At 39.0% G+C, this 17,820-nt stretch overlaps 1 protein-coding gene across 3 annotated transcripts in view; it reads left to right on the forward strand.

The window, feature by feature from the left end:
- Positions 1-17,820, forward strand: part of LPP (LIM domain containing preferred translocation partner in lipoma) — a 625,613-nt gene that overhangs the window by 107,745 nt on the left and 500,048 nt on the right. For all 3 annotated transcript variants that reach the window (XM_024767394.1, XM_024767403.1, XM_024767412.1), the window contains one exon: positions 13,804-13,854. The gene's annotated coding sequence lies outside the window, so the exon portion shown is untranslated. The remainder of the gene's footprint in view (positions 1-13,803; positions 13,855-17,820) is intronic.

A 17,820-nucleotide genomic window follows, 5' to 3' on the forward strand; every position in this document is an offset into this window, starting at 1 on the left:
CTCTTGGAAGTGTGTACATGGCAGCTCTAATGAGTGGAAAAAGTATTGGCTTTGGAGTCAGGAGACCTGTGTTTACTTCCTAGCTCTGCTATTTTCTAGTTGTCAGACTCTAGACAAGTAACATATTATCTCTGAGCATAAATTTCTTCATCGGTTCAAATGGGACAATATCTACATCACTGGGTTCTCATATGTTAATAAAGGTGCAGTACTTATTTTAGGGACCAATCCTTAGGCTTTACAAACACTAAGTGAATTGGTTTTCTCACACAGGTCTTGTGATTTTGCTGGTGAGAGACCACTAGCCATCTTCTGTCTTCATTTGGAGGTGGGGGAGGAGGGCACTGCGGTGATCGTGTGGTAAAATCCACTTTAATTCTAGCTGTGAGAAAAAGAGCAGGGGAAATGTGGTAAACAATTGCTTCTAAAAAGCTCGGACTAAAAGCACTTGATGGATTTGTGCTGGTTTCCCGGTAGACTCATCTCTGTACTGCCCGCATAGCACAATTAATAGTTACTACTCAAGAAAGAACAAATAAAAAAAGAGAGAGAGCAGGCATAAAAACATGCTTTCATCTTCCTGAAGACAGTCCCCTTTGTCAGGTCCGTGGAGCCATACCTGTGAATCATCCTGGGAAGGCACAGTGTGGGTGACTAGAAGGAAGATCTTGTGGTTCATTTCTTACCCACTTCCTGGGCTGGCAAATGTCTAAGCTCATCTTTCTTACCTGCTGATGCCTTGTCAATATCCACTGCCATTCACCATGCATCTTCACAAACGAGGGCCTCTTTCTCACATCCTTACTCCAAATACATCAATGTATAGAGAGCCTGTTACTCTCCGGGCAGAAAAAGGTATAAAGCAAAGCAGAATCAAATTTGAGAGGGTAAGCCTGGGGCCATGGAAAAGCACATGGAGTAGGTATATAGAAATGTGAGTGTGAGCACAGAAGCACTCAAGCCATGTTTGTTTTGTGAGGGTATGAAATGAGTCACAGCCTTGCTGCAGACAGGCCAGCTGACCTTGGTTGCTTCACTCCTATGTACTAGATAGAATCCATGGATCAAGCTTTGCCACTTGCAGTCTTAAAGCTTAGTCAGATTAGAAGAGAACCCTGACTTTGAGGATGAATGCCCTACATGGGCATCTAATTCTCCTGTAGATTTAACTTCGCAGGAAGGATTGAGGTGAAAGTCATGGATTATAGGGTCCGTTCCCGTGTTGGAGTCCAGCCGAAGCAGGAGTGATTCTGGGCGAGCTACGTGCTGAGTTTCAGTTTCATCTCCTGTGAAACAGGGATAGGACTGTGTCAGTACTGGTGGTAGCACATGGAGTAAGGTGCCTGGCACAGAATAAGCTCTCAATAAATGACTGGTATTGTGCTTGCTATTGTTATTGTCATTATGTCACCACAATCATTTTCCTTGATGCTGCCCTATAGGGATAGACTGTGGCTACAGGAAACATTAGTTGTGAAAGGGCTTTGTACTAGAAAGATGGAAACTATCTACTGAGTGAACAAAGTCATTAAAGAAAGCTTGGAATCACTTCTGCCATCTTCCTTTATATTTGCGCTCGTGGATCGTTCAGCCTCAAGTTTTGGATATTATCTTTTTTTGCTACATCTCTGGGATATTTTCCCTTTTCTCTGTTCTACCTATTATTGTCCTAAGACACGTTCTCATTGCCTCCTGCCTGACTGGTGTTCCTGCCTCCAGACTCTCCTAGAGCCCTGGTTCTCAAACTGCGGTTCCCCGAGCAACAGCATTACCGTCAAGCCTCATAGCTTGCTAGACAGGCAGCATCTCAAGCACTTTCCAGACCTGCTGAACCCTGGGGCACATTCCCTACCAGGCTGCATGGCCTACATCCAATGCCACTTGCTACCACCTACCTCCTTTGCTCTGCTTGGCCAGTGTGTGTTTGTTCTGCCTCTGGAATATTTCCTGGTTTTAATTGTTCTCACTACCTCTTTTGTAAGAGGTGGTTAAGCAGGTGAGCGTGTGCTGTGGAAAAGCACTGGGATAGAGTAGTGACCCAGTCGAAGTCACCATTCATAACCTTGACTATGGCAGTAGAGTCTGAAACGGTCTCGATACTTTTATGACTTCCCCTTATGACCTTTCTGCATACTTGCTGAGTGCTTACTATACACCAGGCACTGCTTATAGTATACTCTAATGGATTAAGTAATTGGATTATCTCATTCTCTTGAAGTATTATTTATTGATACCTTTATCTTCCTCTTGTTTTAGGATGTCAGCTATCTACAGGTGGGGACCTTGTCTGTTGGCACTGTATCCGCAGCCTGTGGAAGATTGCCTTACATAGGAGAGGCACTTGGGAAATGGTTATTTAGGGAATGAATGGGTCCCAGAAGATTGTCATTTGGAAACAAATCCACATGCAAGGAAAGAAGAGTCTCTTTCCTCCCTATTCCAGATATGTTCCAGGAGAAATTAACCTTAAGTTAGTCTTTATCTTTAGTCTAAGAGGTGGAGCAGGCGTTGGAATCTGATTTAGGATTTGCTCTAGTGGCCTTGGGTACAGATGCAGGTCCTGAAAATCTGGGAGAGAGGTTCTTGGGTGGCACCTTAATGAGAACAAGTCTTTCTAAAGCCTTAAGTTTGGCGATTGGCCTGGTAGGAAATACAGGGCCTTCCGAGTTTTATGTTCTTTGTGCGCATGTTGTCGACGTGTGTATGTGAACCTTTGATTATTATGGACTCAGCCGGCAGTAACCATGGTGAGTAGACCTATCACACAGCATTTTTCTGAGTCAGTTTAAAATGCTGACAATTAAATATACCGTACTCTTTTAAGCGATCCATCAGTCTCCCTTGTTGTCATGGTGACTGGAGTATATTTAGAAATGTGACAAGTACACTGAGTTCAATTGCACTTTTGCCAAAACATAGTTTTGCAGCTAAAATTGAATTTCCTGATTGAAGATCCAAGTGCTGTTAAGGGGGCATGATCGTTTCTATACATTATTCTGGAAGCATAACTTACATCATTCTATTAAATCAGCAGTTGAAGTCTTATCAGGCTAGTAAAATATTGACACTAGAAGTGGTTATACTTAGAGTTAATGAAATAAAGTGAAATAAAGACATCTTTTTTTTCCCTTTAAAAGTGAAATTTGGGCCTCATCAATATAACTAGTTTGATGATTAGTACCTTTAAATAGTTAAAAACATTTGGAGGTAAGTGTGCATTTGTCGGTTCCTCCAGATTATATTTTTTATTTAAAGAAACTTATCAAGACTTCCCTGGTAGTCCAGTGGTTAAGACTCCATGCGCTTCCACTGCAGGGGGCATGGGTTCCATCCCTGGTCCGGGAACTAAGATCCTGCATGCCGTGCCATGCGGTCAAAAAAAAAACAAAAAGAAAGAAACTTATCAAGGACCTCCTCTCTCCTACTTATAATCCATTCTTAGCAATATTCGGGCATCTTTTTTCACTTTTGCTCTGACCATGATTGACAAGCATCCTTATTTTTCCCCAACCTCATTCCTTTTGTGTTTCAAATGAAGTGGAGTAAAGAGATAAAATGAACATGACTTTTTGCTCCAACAAAGGAAAAGTCAAAGTTTTGTCTAATCAGGAACTTGGTTTGAATCCTCTCTCCCCTCTTGTCCTTTGTCCTGTCACCACAGTGCTGAGAATGATGCTGAGTAGGAACTGCTTGCTCGTTTGACCACAGAAAGTTTAGGCAATTATGCAGTGGCTGGGTCATCATTACAACCCTGATTTCATTCTTGGTCACAGACAGATTCTTGTTCTTTTTTTTTTTTTTAAAAACATAATGACATTTTATTTATTTATTTTCTTATTTACTTATTTATATCTAAATAAATAAGTTGCACTAGTCAGGATAGCAGTTCCCCGACCAAGGATTGAATCCGGGCCATGGCAGTGAAAGCCTGGAATCCTAACCACTAGGCCACCAGGGAACCCCCCAGATTCTTGTTCTTGAAGTGAGAAACAAGTGCTCCTGGATAATTTTGCTTCTGTGTTTCCATGGAGCTGAATGCTTTGGTAACTGGGGTTGAGTTTTAAGCCCCTGATAATATATATGTTAAACTGTTTTTCTTTCTTTCATGTTCATGGCAAACAGTCTGTTTTGGTAAGGGACATCCTAGTTATAATAACAGTTGGTACGATTTACTGAGTTTTTACTATAGGCCAGGCGCTGTGCGTACTAAGCTTTTCAGTGGATCATTTCACTGGAGCGACACAGTAATCTTGAGTGGGTCCTAATGTCATGCTCATTTTTACATTAAGGGAACAAGTTTAGAGAGGTTTTGTATCTTGACCAAGAGCATCCCTCAAGTAGTAATGGAGTCTGCATTCTGGTCCGCGTGCCGTATTAACCAGTGGCTGCCCCACGGAAGGCACGCAGTGAATGTCTGTTGACTAACCAAAGGACTACTCCACGGTGAAGCCATCCAGATGTTTCAGTGTTCCTAAATGCTCACTAACATTGCAGCTGCGTTAAGGTAAACAGGTAGCAGGATCTGAACGCAGGACTGAGGCCACTCTGTATCTTCTCTAAAGGTTTAGAACCAAAGAAGATTAGTACGAAGTGGGAAGGGAGCAGACATAAATCCCATCAAGTCCAGTGGTTTGGTCTCAGGACCTACTTACACTCTTAAAAATGAGTTTTTGTTTATGTGAGTGATAGCTAATGCTATTCATTATCTTAGAAATTAAACAAAAATAAAACCAATATTTTAATAAAAATATTTGTATGAGAATAAGTACATTTTCCAAAATAAAGAAATCAGTGAAAAAAGTGGCAACTGGATTCTTACCTCTGCGTTGTGTTTTTTTGCAACATGTACTTTGATTAAAATTTATGAAGAAAATCCAGAAAGGATTGGAAAAGGAAGTAAAAAAGAGGTAATTGTGGATTTTCTTCTTTGATAATACACCAAAATTTGACAAGTGGTAGTTTCTTAAAGTTTAGTTGCAATGTGAAGTCTGAACTCATATCAATAAATCTTTTTCTTTTTATAATCCATTATATTAAAATCCACTGGTCTAATTTTTACTTTGAATTGATTTTCACCTTTGATTGTGTAACATCATTCACTGGTTATTTGGTTCATGGAGTTATGCATATCTTCCAAATGTTGACATGTTTTATTCTTTAGCATTTAAAAAAACAATTACATTCATTAATATCACCACTGATTTCATCAAAAAAATATGTTAAGTATTAGGAAGATGTCAAGTGCATAATAGTAGATGCAAGGTTTCAAAAATTCTAATTTTCACTTTAACATTTGAGTTTTATCAATGACAATAAATCCTGTTAGTTGTTTTTCTTGAAGTGATAGGTTCTTTGGTTTATTTTTGAGAAAATCTATGATATGACCAAGTCAGAATGACCACAGTTTGTCCGTCATTCTTTCAAATAAAAACGGTGTTTCATGCAAAGAGCTGTTAGTTCATCTCTCAATGTAAACAATCACACATGTGTGTTTCTTGGAGGCAACCATTATAGTTTGGGATTCAGCAGAAGTGCTTTGTGAATACTTCCTACTATCTCACACAGAATATTAAAAAGATGTATCAGTCTTACGAAGAAGATGTGAAAACCTCAGGACCGAGATTTAATAAAATTAAGGATTTTTAATGCATTAAGGACAGTCTTAAGTGAAACAATCCCCCTGAACCCCCCCTTTACTGTGGGTGCTTGGTGGTGAAAAGTACAATGACTATCAGTACATTTCGTGCCACTTCCTTAATTCATGTTAAAACTCCAGCCATTTTTACCCACTTATTGCTTTTGCACCATTGGTGTAAATGTCCACGCAGTGAAAAAGATTCATAACGTCTTAGTATTATGAACTTACACTTTCCTGAAAAGGTCTAGAGGACCTACGAGTTTATGGATCACACACTGAGAGTCACTGATCTAATCCAGTCTTTGCATTTTATGACAGAGGGGATCTGGAAAAGACCAACCCAAGATAGCCCCACCAGTTAGTGGTAGAACAGGGACAAGAACTCAGTTGTTAGTGCATTCCTCTTTCTTTTTTTCTTTTGTTTTCCTGTTTCAGTTTCAGAAATTTCAAGGTAGATGTTCGTGACGTTCTTTTGTGAATATGGTGATGCCAAAGTATATAATTATTGAACATATTTAGGAAGATTTCTATATGTTTTGCATATTAAACCCTTTGCATATTTCCCTACTCTGTACTCACCACTTCACCACTGCTCTCTCTTCTGCTTTTCAATATTTCAGTAGTTACCACTGCTGCCTCTTTAAACAGCATGCTTTGTCTTTGCTGAGTGGAGAGAAGGTGAGGGAGCAGTTGACTGCTTATTGATTTTCTGGTTTAGAATTCCAGCTTTGTGGGGAGAAAAGAATCAGTGAGTTTGGGCTGAAGCAACGACTTCCTTCTTCACCTAGATTAGTTAAAAGTCACAGGAAAGGAAATTGTACACACAACCATTATCTTTCATATCACGACAAGTCAGCTCACCGGCCAGCCACCCTCAACCTTCAATTCTCTATTAAAGCTTGTCTCTCTCTCTCCCCCTCTCTCCCTCTCTCCCTCTCTCCCTCTCTCCCTCCCTCTTTCTCTCTCTCTCTCCCTCTCCCTCTCTCTCTCCCTCTTTCCCTCTCTCTCTCTTTCCTTCTCCGCTTCCCTGAAGGAGGGAGGTTGTCCAATAAAAATTACTCTTAATTTTGCTTTTGCTTATGTTAATGTTTTATGTGATGTCTTCTTCAATAAAAATTGGTCAGATTTTGAAATTGTAATGAAGGATGCTGAGAGAGGCAGTAGAACCAGGCCTAGGCATTGCATTTTCTCTTTAATACCTTCCTCCTGTTTTAGAGTAGTTTTGAGGGAGGTTGGGGGTTGAAAGCAGTTGCAGTGTATGAAAATGAGTATGCCTGGCAAGCCGTAAAAGTAGGTTTGCAGACCCTCAAATGTATTGTTCTCTCATTTTCAAATAAGTTGGATGTTCTTTTGCAAGATGTCATTTTTTCCTATTTCTCATCCAACAATGATTGCTTTCCCTTACTTGTGAACTTTGTGAGCTAAACTTAGTTTTCTAACTTTCTGATTCTTCCCCCATGTCTGTTTTCATTACCCCAAAATGTGATCAGATTTGGCCTTTGGTCACCCCTGTGAATCAACTCTTCCCTAAACCTAGGCCTTTGGTAACTTCCTTTTCTTTCCACAAAACTGATGTTTCCGGTCCTTAGTTACCTACAAACCATTAAGTCTTTTTTCTTTCTTTTTTAGACTTCTAGTTATGGTTTTTCCCAGCCATTTATTAGGCTCAAAAATTGCCTAGCAATAGTTCTAACTCTTCACAATGTTTTCCGCTGTCTTGTCAGAACTTCTGGAACTTGGGTCTGTCCTATGCTTGGTGCATCATAGGAGCTCCATGGATGTGTTGAGTGGATGTTATTTTTATCTCTTCTTCAAAGGACATTCTTCAGATTTATTTATTTATTTATTTATTTCCCCCGTACGTGGGCCTCTCACTGTTGTGGCCTCTCCCGTTGTGGAGCACAGACTCCAGACGCGCAGGCTCAGTGGCCATGGCTCACGGGCCCAGCCGCTCCGCGGCATGTGGGATCTTCCCGGACCAGTGCACGTGTCCCCTGCATCGGCAGGCGGACTCTCAACCACTGCACCATCAGGGAAGCCCTGAGCTGTTATGTCGCAATATTGGCCAGCTAAATCTCTGAAACACAGAGCTGCACTGGCCCCCCTTCTCATGTCGAGTCCCTCCCACCAAATGTCATGCATTCCTTTCCTGGCAGATGGCCACTTAGCCTCTACTTGAACACCTGTAATTCTTTGGGGGCAATTGGTTCTGCTGCTGGACAGTTTCATGTTCTCCTTTGCATTGCTCTGAAACTGAATTTTCTATCATTTCAACCCTAATAGTTCCAGCATTGTAGATTATTCAAGAGTATAATATGACTTATACAGGACACATCCTCAGATACCTCAAGATAGCTTTGATTCCCCAACCATCTTCATTCCTCCTTCAGTCTTTTTCTTGCTACTTATGTCCCAGGATGCTCATATTCTTTATGCCTTCCCTATTTCATACCACTTTCTAGAGTTCCATCTCGCCATCCAACTCTAAATGCCCCTTTCAAACTGACTTCTTTTCTTTGTTATAATAGTGAGAACAGTATGAGTTTGGGGGCCTAAAAGCTGGGATACGAATTCTAGTACCATAACTTACTAGGTGTGTGAACTTGATCAGATGACTTACTCTTTCTAAGCATTCCTTTACTTGGATGCAAGAGGGAAATATAATGACTTATAAGCATATTTTTAAGGATTAAAATATGTGAAGGGCTTAGCTCAGTTATAGAAACATAGCATGTAATAGATATTACTTTTGACTTGATCAATTTTTTAAAAAATCTTTAATTTTTTTATTGAAGTAGAGTTGATTTACAATATCGTATTAGTTTCAGGTGTATAGCACAGTGATTCAGTTTTATTTATATATATATATATATATAGTTTTATATATTTATATATATGTGTGTGTGTTTATACACACACACACACACACACACACACACACCGTTCTGTCTTTGATTTTTTTTCCCCCCCACATATGACCTGGTTTTTAGTATTCATTATTTCAAGAATCTCTCCTTCCTCTTTCCATTGTTCCTTGTTTGGATTTTATTTATACCTATAATTTTAAAAGAAATTTCCATTATCTCTAGATTATTTTCCCTCTCTATTTTTAAATTTTATATCATTTAACATGGTTTTCTTGACAAGTATTGTTTTCCTCTACATGAATTTTCTCAACTCCTGCCTACATTTCTGTTCATATGTTCAGCCTTTATTATTCTTCCTGTGAAGAACATTTCTTCACCCCTCTACTGGGTTAATGATGGCTGGGCCACTGCAGGTTACTTAACTCTTCACTGAACCACTTACTTAGTAGCTTTTAGAATCATTTAGTTGAACAATATGCTTTTTAAATTAACTGTTCAGTTAATTTCAATTCAACCGACATTTACTAAGCACTTGTTACATGACATGTATTGATCTAAATGCTATAGGAATTACATAGAACACTTTTATCATTTGTTCATGCAGTCATTCAGTAAACATTTTCTTGAGTACCTGCTAAGGACCAGATTCTGGATTTGGGGTTTGGTTTCAAGGAATTGAATTGGACAAGGTTTCTCCTTCAAGACATAGAATCAAGGAAAAGTTATAAAACAGTGTGGTAATTTTAGTGATCTAGATATGAAAGTAGGCATTATGGTCGTCTTTGGAGAGACTGCTTCACCAAACCCCTTTGGGTCAGAAAAAGCTTCATAGCAGGAGATACGCTTAAAGGCTGAGTAGGGGCTTAGAGTCCACTGGAAAGGTAAGACCCATATACTAGGGGTTAGTTATGTTTGGTTATAAAGCCAACTTCTAAGTTCTATGTGTTATCATTGACTTCCCCACCCCTGCTGCCCAGAATTGCATACATGCAACATTTGCCTTTTTTCTGGTTAGTTTAGGGGCCTTAGAACCAGTGTTTGGGACCTAATTACTGCATGAATGTGTATTTCTGTATTCCAAAGTAGGAATAATAACATAAATACATAAAAATAATCTCATGATGGTAGGACACATTACAAAGTCTTTCCCCATCCATCATCTCATCTCACCTGTTCTTATAGAACAGGTTAGTGCCTGTGGGCTTCCTTAGTGAGTATCTTAAGCATTGTTACAGATAGATATTAGCACAAGAATTAGCACTGAATAATCATGTATGGAGGATTTACAAATAATTTTTTCTCTCTTTATTTCAAAGTGATCATACTGTATTGTCTGATTTTATTTAGATCACAGACCAGCTCTGCCCATAACCAGGTATCTAAGAAAGAATCCCTTCTCTACTCTGTGCCTCACGTTTGTCACTTGTCAAATAGGAACATTGCTGCTATTGTAGCAATATTGTAATATTACAATATTGTAATACTGACAATAATACCAATTTCACCTCATTGGCTTGAGGTGAAGAATAAAATCATTAATCCATGTGAAAACACAATATACATAACTGATCACAGTGAAAATACAAAATGTATCTTTTGAGTGACCAGATTGTTGGCTACTTTGTCAAGGTCAATTCAGCTTAATTAAATAATTTTCACTTGTTTCTTAAACTTTCTGAGGTAGCTTTGTCTTACTTTCTTCTGTTTACCCAATAGTGACTGCTGGCAAGTGCTGTATGTTCAGTAAACACTTGTTGATTGCATTTTTTAAAGTACCGATCTTCTGAAGTCCAGTGCTGGAAATTTGTGAGCTACTTATATTTCTGCTTAGCATTCCTCACGCCTCTGATTTAATTTCTAGATTATAAGTTCCATTGATAGAACCCTTATAAATATCACATGAAGAAGATGAGCATTACCTTTAGGCCATGCAATTTACTTTTTAAAAATCTGATTAATTTCAACACAGTCAGCCAGGATGTCAGAAGATCTCAGTGCCTTTGATAGATGCTGACAGGTGAGGAAATTAAAATCAGGGAGGGAAGCAATTAAATACTGGCAAACATTACTTTAATGAGACACCCAAATTGTTCATAAGCCATGGAGTACGTTGTATTCTTGATAAATGTCTTAGGGTATCAGATGAGCGTGCATTTAAAAATGTTCCTCATACGGGATTTGATGATGGGAATGAAGGACATTCCATGTCTGTCATCTAAAGCCTTTGGCCTAATCTCACATTTCAATTGCTTTTGGGGTCAGACTTCCTAATAATCATGTTTAAGATTATGACATTGTTTAAGTTATAAGTAATCCTCTCACCACCACCTTTACCAATCCATAAAACTTACCAAAATGCACAAAGTCTAGACAAAATAATTCTTGGCCTTTTCACAGTGGTTTAGGGACAACCATGGTCAAGACCCATGGAAAGAGAGGTAGAAAAATGTATATTTAATACAACTTCTGATTTAAAAGACTTGGGAATTGTAGTGCTAAAACCAGAACCCAGGTCCTCAATCCCCATTCCAGTGTTCTTTTTAAGATAACCCCCCCTTGTTCGAAAGAAAATCTGGGACCACAAGACTGAAGACTTACTTGTTTATTGGCTTAGAGGAAGTTTTTACAAAGCTCTGTCAACTGCTCATTTGTACTATAGCACTTGTAAAGTATCAAGTATTAAGGGGCATCTATACATTGACCTTAGTGATTCTCATGCCATTTGGTTGGAATTTTTGTTCATAATGTCAGGATCATCATCTAGAGTTACGTTGCCTAAAAAGTGTTCTGGGGTGCAGTGGTCAATCCAGAGGTTACCATGGTTTGTGAAAAACCTGTCGAAACAGGTCTCTCTGCTCTCTTCATTTCTCATGGCCTCCCATTCCTCTCTTCTTTTTTCCTTATTCCCCATCATTTTTCTTTCCTCCCTCCCTCCCTCCCTCCCTTCCTCTCTCTCTCTCTCTCTCTCTCTTCCTTTGCCTCCATTGTTCTCTCCTATTTTCCCCCAAATACAGTAGAAATGATGAATTATTTTATACTAGTCCCAGCTAGGTTTGGTGAGTCTTGCTTTTGCACTGATTCTAATTAATAAGTTGAAATTGTGTAAGTTAGAGGTTGATCTCCTGATTTCTTTATTTTTGGTTGAAATTGCTTCTGGAGATGAGAACAGTTTTCTTGGGAGAGGATGGGTGATTTGATAGAGGATGCAGACCTGCCAGGTTCTGGGCCAGCAGTCATAAAATCTACAGAGGCAGCCAAAGATAACTGACTTTATTACCAAGACACTAGAGTGGGATTTGTCATTTGTCCCAGATGTCTTTATGGGTCTAGTGGAGAACTCCACTGCATTGGGAAATAACTCGAGTTATTGAGGACACGTGCCACTCAAACCGTGTGAGAAGAGGACGGTGAACTTCTTAGATAGAAGGTTTCAGCTTTTCTGCGGTGTGAGATGAAGCTTAGTGATGGAGACCCCTTTACGAAAATTCAGTGGTACAGCCTTCTGTTGTTTCTGTGGCTTGTGTTTCAATAGCTTGCTCAAGGATGTCGCATCTCTGAAACTTCACTGGGGAGAGCTGAGAAAGTGTTCATGGTAACCCTGCATCGAACAGTCTTTTGCCTCAGCTTAGTAATGTGTCACCTTCTGGTTAGACCACAGATGTGAAGTCTCTCTCCTTTCACTTGCCAGTGAAGCAGGACTCAATACTAAATGTGCTTTGGTGCCTTGACAATGGACTTTTATTGGGTATATACTATTTTACCTTTCCCTCCAAATAGAGCGCCCCCAAATGGAAGCCTGCATCGTGTAGTAGAAGGGTCCTTACTTGTTTGGGGATCAAGATACAAGGTTAAACTTTTATCTGTTCCATGTTAACCATGTGATTTTTGAAGTTTGGTTTCCTGATTGGTGGAATTGGGGTAGTAAGGTTTCATTGGGGTTATGTCGAGGATGATTTGAGAAAACATGGTCATGAAATATTTTTCAAACTATAAAGCATAATGTTACAGATGATTAATGTTTTGATATTGATGGCATATGATAAGAGTTTCTTGCAGAGTATCCTATCAACCATGCTGTATTCATATCATCTGATTTGAGCCCTGTATGAAAATGGGATATATTCATAAAACTTCTCAGAGGTCTTTACTTCTCAGTAAATCTATCCTTATGTTAAAACAAATCCCCTTGTTCTTGCACTCCCGTTGGAAGCTCCATCTCTCTGAACCTAAAGCACGATACAGGCACAAACTTTAGAAAGATCTGTGATAAACCTTCAGGCCATTCACCTAAAGCATTTTTTTTTTGCTTTTTGGGGTTGAGGGGACACATGATTCTTAACTTTTGAGGTTTTGTCATTTGGAACAAAAGTTCTTTGTGCTGCTGTTAGGTGAGGCCATGTTAAGATTGATATAGATAAATATTGTGGTATTTTAAAACTAGGGTCACAAATCAAGGAAATACCCAACCCAGAGATATCCTCTAGCCTTGTGTGCTTGGAGCATCATTCTTTGATCATATAAGTGTGGGCTCATAGGAAGAAATGTTACCATTTTTTATACCACCGCTGTCCATGCCTATAAATATGAAATAATGTAGGAGAATCTTCCACAAAAAGTTTAACTCATCTTTGGCTATGAAGTAGGTATTATATGCCACATTTACGTGTAAGGAAGTTGACATTTGGGGCTTAAGTAACTTGCCTAAGACCATTGGTAAGAGGAAGACATGTCTGACTGGCTCTAAATCCCATGTGTTTTTGCTACTTCTTCACGTCAATCAAATAGCTGGTTTTATTTCATTATTCCCTCTTCCACTAAGTCTAGTGGATCTAGTCAGTGAGTTGTCTGTCCTTGTGTTTTCCCACCTAATATCCTAGGTATAAAGGAAAGACCACTGGACGAACAGGCAGAGCTCAGAGGGTTCAAACTCTCACTCTGCCATGTACTGTACTATGTAGTCTTGGACAATTTACCTACTTTTTCTGAACTTCAGTTTTCACATCTGTAAAATCAAGACAATAATACCCATTTCCCATGACATTTGTGAAGTTAATCGAGAGATGTTAGTTCCCTTCTCATCCTCCTTTTCACTCTGTGAGCTTCTGTTTCCTCACCTAAGAAGTGGGTAGAATAATCTCTTCCTGCTTCTTCACCAGGTTGTCATGGGGTGAAATGAGATAATGAATGTGAAAGTGTTTTGCAAACAAGAAACTGTGGTATAGATAGAAGAGTTTATGATTGTTAATGAATAAATAGAGCTTGGAACCTAAGAGTAACCTTTACCTGTTTCATTTACAGACACTAGCATTGCAGTTTGCTGAACCTTGTGTCCACTGATCATTCCAAGAGGTAAGAGAGGCTTGGCATCATCATGTTTATGAAATGCTGATAGGCATCTTAGCCAGTAAAGTTTAAGGTAGATTTCACTCCCAACAGAAGAAATAGTAAGGTATTTCATGAGTATCAAAACCTGAAAAATGGCCAAGACAGTGAACTTTGCCCGTTTTATGTCTTCTTGATTTGATTTCTCTTTCAATTCCTAGCTTTCTAAGGTTCAAATCAGAAGCACAGAAGTCTGGGCACCTTGGAAGTATTTAAGTGTCCACAGTATGCCATGTCCTAGGATGGCCTTTTTTTTTTTTTTTAAAATTAATTATTGGAGTATAGTTGCTTTACAATGTTGTGTTAGTTTCAGCTGTGCAGCAAGGTGAATCAGCTATACATATACATATATCCTCTCTTTTTTGGATTTCCTTCCCATTTAGGTCACCGCAGAGCATTGGGTAGAGTTCCCTGTGCTATACAGTAGGTTCTCATTAGTTATCTATTTTATACATAGTGTCAATAGTGTATATATGTCAATCCCAATCTTCCAATTGGGATTGGGATTGACATATGTACACTACTGATACTATGTATAATAGTATCATAGTCTTCCCTCCCCCCCACCCCCCGCTCCCCCTTGGTATCCATATGTTTGTTCTCTACCTAGGATGTTCTTATCTAGTGCCTTCTTGTATCCCCAGTGAGTATATAGCAGGAGGGCTTTCTCTCCAGCTTCCTGGCTGTCAATTGAGTGCATTTTTCACTACACTATGCTACCAGTGTTACCTGGCTCTGAAGGGGCCAAACTTTACTCATTGGGTCTGTCACTGCCTCTTAACTGCCCAAAACACATCTCAAAAGGACATAATCTAAGGCTACAACCAAAAAAATCTTAAGAATACAGGACATGAGTTAGAGTCTTTCGAAACCCAGGGCCTATAGTGTCTTCATTCCACTCTCCTGGGGAACCAGTGTGAAGGAGTTGGGACTTTGGCAGAAGAATTCATTCTTCTTGAGTTTGTCAAGAAAACAGTGACCAGTTTAACAAAGACCCGGAATAACCAAGGCAATCTTGAGAAAGAAAAACGGATCTGGGGGAATCAGGCTCCCTGACTTCAGACTATACTACAAAGGTACAGTAATCAAGACAGTATGGTACTGGCACAAAAACAAATATAGATCGATGGAACAGGGTAGAAAGCCCAAATATAAACCCATGCACATATGGTCACCTTATTTTTGATAAAAAAGACAAGAATATACAATGGAGAAAAGACAGCCTCTTCAATAAGTGGTGCTGGGAAAACTGGACAGCAAAAAAAGAAAAAGGTTTTGAAAAACCTAAGTGCAGGATGGGAATAAAGATGCAGATGTAGAGAATGGACTTAAGGACACGGATGTTATAATGCAGAAACTAACACACCATTGTAAAGCAATTATACTCCAATAAATATGTTAGAAAAAAAAAGAAAATGGAGACAAGTTTAAAAAAACAAATAAGGAAGCATAAAATTTATTTTATGTGTTTAAGGAAGCATAAAAAGTTTTAAAATTTGGAAAATGTGAGTTTTCCTCTGCAGACAACCATCTGATATCTGTACTTCCCAGCTAGCTCCTTTATGCTCTCTATAATCTTCTAGAAGTCTTAGCCTAAAAGAGGTGAAGTAGTCACTATGGTGATCCTAACTGCAGGCCCTATAGAATAGCAACTTTGTAGAAGATTTGATATCAGCATTTCAAGTACTGTAAACATTTGTTCTGATGAATATTTTGATTATCCCTTAGGTATGTTCTTTCCATGATCTTTTTTTTTTTTTTTAATATTTATTTATTTATTTAGGCTGCGCCAGGTCTTAGTTGTGGTACGTGGGATCTCTTAGTTGCCGCATGCATGTGGGATCTAGTTCCCTGACCAGGGCTCGAACCTAGGCCCCCTGCGTTGGGAGTTTGGAGTCGTAGCCATTGGACCACCAGGGAATTCCCTCTTTCCATGATCTTAAACATAATTTTTTTTTTTTTTTTTGCGGTACGCGGGCATCTCACTGTGTGGCCTCTCCCGCTGCGGAGCACAGGCTCCGGACGCGCAGGCTCAGCGGCCATGGCTCACGGGCCCAGCTGCCCCGCGGCACGTTGGATCCTCCCGGACCGGGGCACGAACCCGCGTCCTCTGCGTCGGCAGGCAGACTCTCAACCACTGTGCCACCAGGGAAGCCCAAACTTAATTTGAAAAAAAAATTTTATTGGAGTACAGTTGATTTACAATGTTGTGTTAGTTTCAGGTGTACAGCAAAGTGAATTAGTTATATATATATATATACATACATACACTCTTTTTTAGATTCTTTTACCATATAGGCCATTACAGAGTACTGAGTAGAGTTCCCTGCAGTAGGGAATTCCTATGCAGTAGGTCCTTATTAATTATCAATTTTATATATAGTAGTTTAAACATAATTTTAATTACACAGACCTTTGAAAGAATTGAGGTTTGTTGGTACTGACCCATATTTGCAGGAGTTAGCAATTTAGAAATGAGTGGAAATTTTGGTGTTACATTAATATGGTTTTTAAAGCTGATATTCATCATACACATGAAATAAGAAGAGGTCATGTGCAAAGAAGGCTGGTGAGGGGGCACATATGGACTGTGAAACTCTTCTATGAGCAGTTCAGACCTAGAAGCCACTTGTGTTGTTTAGGCTTTATGCTCGTTTCTACAAAAGAGAGGTTTACTAAAAAAAAAGATGGTAGCCAAAAATACAGGAGTGACTCCTGCCCATCTTTTTGTCCCTCTCTGGTCCATAAAACACCTCTGCAAAAAAATCCTTTCCTATGTACTTCATGTATTTTCAGGGATAAACACATCAGAGAAGAATGTACTGTAGACATGTGATACCATAATTTCTGGTGGCTCTGTTAGGCAGAGATCTATTTGTTCACTTAGAAATTGCAGTTATTATATTAACTTTCCTCCAAATGCCAGTTGTTAAATATTAATAAAATAAATTTTGAAAAGTGGTTAACTCTGCCCCCACTTCCTCACTGAAACCCATCTTGAAGCTACAAAGAAGAGTTTAAGCAAGGCTGGAAAGCTTATGAAAAATTGCTCCTGAGAAAGAGGAATTTCATCTATCTCTCTGTCTGTCTCTCTATCACTCCATCCATCCATCTATCCATTCATCTATTCATCTATTTTTTTTATTTTGGAAGTAGATTTGGTGGGGAAAAAAGGATAAAATCTTCTCACATAGCCTTTGGAAGGTAGAGAAGTAAATATTCTGGGGGCATGCTACAAGAAATTTAAAATAATCTTGTGGTAATAATTGGTGTCAGTGGTAGTAATGAAGAAAGAATAACAGTTTAAATAAATAATTAGACTTGACAGTAGATGTGTCAACAGGTACCCACTTAATTAGTGTAATCATTGTGTTTCTCAGCTTTCAACATTGATCCACTGACTGTGGTGTGTTCCATGTCCCATTTCCAAACCGAATCTATTTAGAGCTGTACTCCATGGAATCTGAAACTGTATCCCCTGTTTACTATTTAGAGCTGATACCTGATGTTCTTTAACAGGGAAGATCTGTACTTGAGCAAGAACAGCCTTCTGCCTTTGGTAGACTGTTGATTATCCTTGTTTTCCACAGGGTGATTCATTAGCAAGGATGAATAATGCACAGTTAATTCTCATGGACTTGTCTATATTGCTACAGTGAATTGTTTATTATAATTTGATAGAAACAGCCCTAGTCTGCCTTAAATCCAATAAATCAGTTATTGTTATTTGAGGTAGAGTTATTGTTATTGAGTTATGAGTTATTGTTATTTCAAAATATTTGAAATTATTTTCTTAGTTACCTGGATAGAATCTCATCGCTTGCAGGAATGAAGTAATCTGTTATGGGTTATGTTCTACGAACCGGGAGTCATGAGAATCTAATTCTACTCCTAGCTCTGGCTGTGTCACCTTGGACAAGTCATTTTCCCTCT

Source organism: Neophocaena asiaeorientalis, unplaced genomic scaffold (assembly GCF_003031525.2).
Source record: "Neophocaena asiaeorientalis asiaeorientalis breed wild unplaced genomic scaffold, Neophocaena_asiaeorientalis_V1.1 scaffold225, whole genome shotgun sequence".
Lineage (NCBI taxonomy): Eukaryota > Metazoa > Chordata > Mammalia > Artiodactyla > Phocoenidae > Neophocaena > Neophocaena asiaeorientalis.